Here is a 5,657-nt window from a genome sequence, read left to right on the forward strand (position 1 = left end):
GGGCGGTGTCCGACCTGCCGCTGGAGCAGCCCTTTCCTGGCCACCTGCCAGCCTGTCCGAAGTCCACCGTGCTCTGTGACCTGCCGGCGGGAAGAGCCCTCCTGGAGCCCAGGGCAGGAGGCAGGGAAACCTCTCGTCCGATGTAGCGTCTGGCAGGGCCAGGGTATGCTGGGGAATGGGGGCAAGGGGCCTCACACAGCCTGGCAGTGAGGATGTAGTCCTGGGCAGGGGTCCCTCAAGGGTGGGCTGCTCTGCAGTGATGGCTGTGGGCACCTTCCTGCCTCTGGGGGAGAGAGAAAAGCAGCCAAAACTCTCCTTCACCCACACAGGGATGTGGGATCTACTGCCCACCACCAGCTGTCCTGCTTCCCCCATGGCCTGAGGGCTGTAGGCGCTATGAGCTGGACACAGGAGCAGGTGAGCCTGGGCCCGTGGTCTCCCCTCCCGTGCCCTGCTGCTTCGGCCAGGCTGAGGTCTAAGGGTTGATGTGTGAGCCTGCACCCTGCGCTCAGCATGGGGAAAGATGCCAAGGATGCTGGCTCATTTATTTTTTAGGTAATTGAGACTGACCAGAAGTCTGTGGTGAATTAGCAGGGCTGTGAGCCTGTGCAGAGCAAGTGCACTGCGAGCACTCGGACAACTGCAGGCTTGAATTATTGATGGAGTTTCTGTTTTCCTAAGTGCATCATGATAGGCAGCTGCAACCGGGAGAATTCGTTGCTTCCTCTCTTTCTCGAGGACAGGGTCTGGTGCTGAGAGCTTTCAGAGAGCGGGCAGCCAGCTGGCTCTCCTCAGGCCCTCGGGCTGAGAGGGAAAGGCCAGTTATCGGAGCAGAGTTGGGGACTGTGTTGCAAAATTCCTCAGGAAGCGCATCCCTTCTTGTCAGCGTGGCAGGTGGGTCTGGCCCAGGAGCCCCACGGGGGCTCAACCAGCCTGGATGAGGGGCTGTGTCCGTCCTGGCTCTGATGGAGCTGGAGGAGAAGGGCTCTGCTCATGCTTCACGGTGTGGGGGCTGCCAAGGGTGTCTGGCCATGGTGACAAACCTTGCCGCGCGCTGGACAGGTGTCCGGGGGTCTCAAACAAGCGGTGAAGCTGCGTGAAGGGCCGGGACGTGGCAGACAGAGCCGATGCCGTTCTGTTCCCCCTCCCTGGTGGCCGCAGGACGATGGCCGTGGGCGCCTGGTGCGTCCCTTAGCAGGCTGCTGGGGCAGGGATGATGTGGCAGAGGAGATTCTGACTTGGCAGGTGCTTGGGTTGAACTTTGCCCCAAGTGTTCTGTGCTGAGGCAGCGGCCTTAGCCCCAGGGATCCCAAGACCTTTGGGTGACAGCTCTCCAGGGACTTGGGGCATGGAGCAGGGCTGGAGCAGGTTGTTGGAAGAATCCACGTAGAGGACTATGCTGGAGATCCCCTGTGCTGCAGTGGTGCTGCCTGTCAAGCCTCCAGCCTGAGTCTTATCTGCCGGATCTTGTCCATTTTCCCTGGTCTGTGGAGTACAATTCCCCATCTGTTGGCTCGGTCTGGGCCCTGGGGTTAATCTTTCCGTGGCAGACTCCAGGAAAACGCTCCTGGTGGGGAGCCTCCAAGGCCTGGACTCCATCCTCTGGCACAGGAGGGTGCAGGTGAACTCTAAGAGGGTATGTCTGTGGTTTGGCCCTGGAAATTTATTTTTCCAGGCAAAGGATTTGTTCTGTGGGAAGGCAGTTCTGCCAGAAGAAGCCAGGGTGAGAGGTTTTGGAAGAACCTGCCGTGTCAAAGCTGGCTGCAGCTGGAGAGCTGTGGAGGGCTCAGGGTCTGGGGTGCCTGTCCGGCTCTGGCCGAGCCTTTATGCAAACTGGAAGATCGTGGTGGGGAAGCTCTGTGCACACAGGTGGGCTGGCAGCTGCCTGCTGGCCAGCAAGCAGCTCTGCTCCCGAGGCTCTGTGACATCTCTCCAGTGGACCCGCTCTGGCTTTGGGACCTGTGGGCACAGCACAGGGTGGGGCTGGTGCCGGGAAGTTGGGAGATAAGGCCAGGGGGATTTAGATGTGGAGCTTCCTGGGTCACTGCGTTGTTCCCTGGTGTTCCCTCGTACTGACTGCTGGGGGAACGGAAAGGGTTCTGCCCCTGGGGTGAAGCCGCTCAGGGTGTGCTTTGTCCTTATGCTTTTTGGTTTGCCCTGAACTGAGCCAGCTGAAATATTTTTGGCTTGCTGGGGTTTTTAAGTAACGGGTGTGTCAGCAAGTGCCTCTCTCATGATGAAAGGGCCTTCATGAGCCATCCTCAGAGCCGGTCAGGGTCTGGCTCTGGAAGAATGCTCTGTAGTTGGATCTTCAGAGGCTGGGGGGAAGAGGAGGGGGAGGAATGGGCGCAAAGCGATCCCTGGAATTTCACCCTTGCGGGTTCCTGTGTACTTGGCTTTGCGCTGTCACAAGCAGCTCACTGGCTGGAGGGAGCAGGATGCATAACTGAGGCTCTCCCCTTCCTGCCCTCCCTGCCTCGCTCCGGAGATGGCCACTGAGTGCCCCAAACAGGCATTGGGATGCGTCGAGTGGCTGTGCTGTGCCCCGTCCCTGAATCTGGGGCGGTTTCTTCACGGCTGAGGGGTGTAGGACCGAGTTTGGAGGTTGTGTGCCAAACCCAGGGAATGGCCGTGCTCCAGCCGGGATGGCGTTGGCTGTGTCTGCGGGGACAGCTCTTGCTGGCCTCTCTGGACCTGGCACTGCCTCTTCATAATTATGTCTTTAATCCCAGATCGATAGAGGCAATGGCTGGAACGAGGGCGGAGGGAGCTGGTGTGTCCTGGTGGTGGAGGAAAACTGGGAGAGGCCCCGTTCTGCTGGCACCTCTTGCCCCTTGTGGAGCCATGTCCAGTGCTCAGGGCAGGAATGGCGACTGTGCAGGCAGCATGGCCCCTGACACCGAGTCTCTCTGCTTAACGTGGCCTGATCCTGCTGAGAGACCCTCAGGGTGGCCCCTCCTGAGCATCCACTGGTGGATTTGCGGGTGCGAGGGGACGGGAGCCGGAGGGTGCGGGACCTGTCCTGTTCCTTCCCCTGCTGTTGTGTTTACTCCCTGTGGAAGGGACGGGAAGGAAACAGCCTCGCAGCTGCTCTGGCCCCTTATCTGGGGCCCTAACAGCCCTGCAGGTTTCATTGTTAGTGTCCATGTTTCCCAGCCCCATTCCCAGGGAACATGCAGAGGTGGGGACTTGGGGCTGGGGCGGCCCAGTGGGCTGTGCAGGCCCTGCCTGGCAGCTGTGTGGGACCAAGGGGATCTCCTGGGGCTCCCGTCTCTCCTGTCCATGGTTCCCACAGAGCCAGACCCTGCTAGTCCACACTTGCTGCAGGCGTGATCCTCTTCATGAGACCAGACTAGCCAAGTCTCTCCTTGGAGTCAGGGCGCTGCCTCTGCCCTCCCGTGCCCTAAAAATCTGCCTGTTCTGCATTGGCACAGTTGAGGGCTGGCTGGGGAGCACAGCTGCTTGGACAAGGCCATGTTGTGGAGGATCCCTCGTCCACAGGGGGCTGTTCCCCTCCTTTAAAGGGTTTGCTGAAATACCAGTCTGGAAACAAATCCCAACGAGCCGGGGGACTGCTGGCTGGGATTTTGGATGCTGCTGTTTCGTGGGGTGGTAGGACTGCCCTGTGTCCTGCTGGACAATACTGGGATGTGGCAAGGAGCTGCTCCCCTTCCGTCAGGGAGCCCTGGAAAGGCTGAGGATCTGTGTCCCTGCTTAAAGTGGGTGGTAGCCCACCAGAGATACGGAGTGCTACTCAGGGATGAGAGTTGGGATGTGTCAGCAGTGTTCTGGGAGGCACCGAACCTCTCCTTTGGAGAATCCTGCAAGTCCGCAGGGCAAGTGAGCAGCAAGGGTCAGAGCCATCCCTGCATTTCCATACAAGGCTCGGGCAGCTGATCGGTTGGAAAAGCCTCAGGGAGTACCTGCCGCGAGGTGGGAGGGGTGGAAAGCTTCGTGCATGCGCCAGGAGTTGTGTCTGGGAGCCTCCAAAAGCTTGCCTGTGCTCCAGAGGGTGGTGGGCCGCGTTGCTCCCAGGGTGCCGGGCTTGGCTGGGTGTGCCACAGCTCCTTCTCCTGCTGGGCACCACGTGGGCACGAGTAGAGCAACTGGATTTTTTTACTGATGAAGGCAGATGACAGAGTGGCAGTGACCAGATGGCGGAACGTGCTGTGGGCACCCTCCAAAGCGCTTGGAAAGCGTCCACCCTGCGTGGCCGGGCTCCGTCGCGGCGGTGCCACCGTGGCTGACACGCGCCTGCACCCGAGGGAGGCTTTGGGGAGCAGAGCCGCAGGAGGAGTGGGGAGGGGTGTGACGGACCAGAAGAGTCTTTACTGAGCTCCTGTGCACCAGCATGTGCTGCAGGCTGGGTCCCGAGGGGCTGCAGGAGGTGCTGGGAGCAGGGATGCTGCCTAAGCGAGCTCTCAGCCCCGGGTCGTCCTTATCGGCGCTCCGGGGCGGTGGCACCGGGGAGCAGAGTGGGCAGAGCCGGTGCTGGAGACCGTGGGAAAGCAGCCTCTGTGCCGCCTGCCCGGCTCGAGCGAGTCCCCACACGCCTGCCGTGACTGCACAGCTTTGGGAAAACCTCTCGGGCTTGCAGGGACTCGGCCGGGCTGCGCGGGAGGGGTGGAGGGCTGAGCCCTGGCCACTCCTCCCCGCCTCTGCCGTTTCTCTGAGGGGTGCTGGAGTCTCTGTAGAGCTGGGGGCTGTTGTGGGAGCAGCGCCGCGTTTGCCGCCCACCGGCCCTTCCAGCTGCTGCCCATCCTTCAGAGGGGAGGGGGTGGGAGAGAGGCGCCCGTTTCCCAGCTCCGTGCCTGCCCTACCTCCTGTTTGGAGTTCTCGTGTGTGATTTTGACCTGCTCCCGCTGTCCCTGCAGCTCTCTTCCCTCCTGCTTCCTCACTGTGGTGGCTGGGCTGTTTCTCCCATGACTCTCTGCGTCTAGACCTGGCTGTCCCGTGCCTTTGCCAATCAAACCTGAGCTTCCTCCTCTAACAGGTCTGTATGGAACAATATTGCCTTTCTGTACCAAAATGTTGATTGTGGCTCACTTGCTGTTCTCCTTTGGGCGGGGATGTTGGAGGGGTCCAGGCCAAAGCCCATTCCTTGGTCTGTGGGCTGAGCATCCCTGGAGGGTGGTGAGTTTTGGCAGCAGTCACAGGGGCTGATGGGATCCCCATTAGTGGGATCCCATTGCATTCCATCCCCTTTCCTGGCTAGGAAGGAGCTGTGGAGCCAGGGCCGTCTCCCCATCTCTTACCACACCAAGGAGGAGGGAGCAGATAAGTGACAGGGCCCTCTCCCTCCGCCCTTCCCTGGAGGAAGCGGTGGGATGTGGGTCACTTCTTGTTCTTCAGGAGTGTCCCCTGCCCCACCCCAGGGACATGCCCTCCCCTCCTGCACTTCCTGCCCACAGCTTTTCCTTACCCATGAGGTTTTCCCTCAGCCCACAGCAGCTCTTCTGAACCTGGCTCAGCCCCACCTGTTTGGTGTGCTGGGGGGAGCTTCTGGCCCCACAGTGACATTTTTCCAGGCTTTAACGCTGGGGCAGTTTGCATCTGAGTCCTGCTCCAGGACCCTCTTGCCAGCTCTCTGGTGATGGGTGGGAGCGGGTGTTAATGCCGTAAGATTTTTTTTTTTTTTTTTTTTTTTTTTTTCTGTT

The 5,657-nt window shown here is 60.2% G+C and overlaps 1 protein-coding gene across 1 annotated transcript in view; it reads left to right on the forward strand.

Annotated features, from left to right (window-relative positions):
* The first annotated feature begins 241 nt into the window (after positions 1-241).
* CTNND1 (catenin delta 1) overlaps positions 242-5,657 on the forward strand; it is a 16,270-nt gene continuing 10,854 nt past the window's right edge. Inside the window, exon 1 of the mRNA XM_017730459.1 lies at positions 242-4,993. The gene's annotated coding sequence lies outside the window, so the exon portion shown is untranslated. The remainder of the gene's footprint in view (positions 4,994-5,657) is intronic.

The sequence above is a fragment of the Corvus brachyrhynchos genome, unplaced genomic scaffold, assembly GCF_000691975.1.
Source record: "Corvus brachyrhynchos isolate BGI_N302 unplaced genomic scaffold, ASM69197v1 scaffold323, whole genome shotgun sequence".
NCBI lineage: Eukaryota > Metazoa > Chordata > Aves > Passeriformes > Corvidae > Corvus > Corvus brachyrhynchos.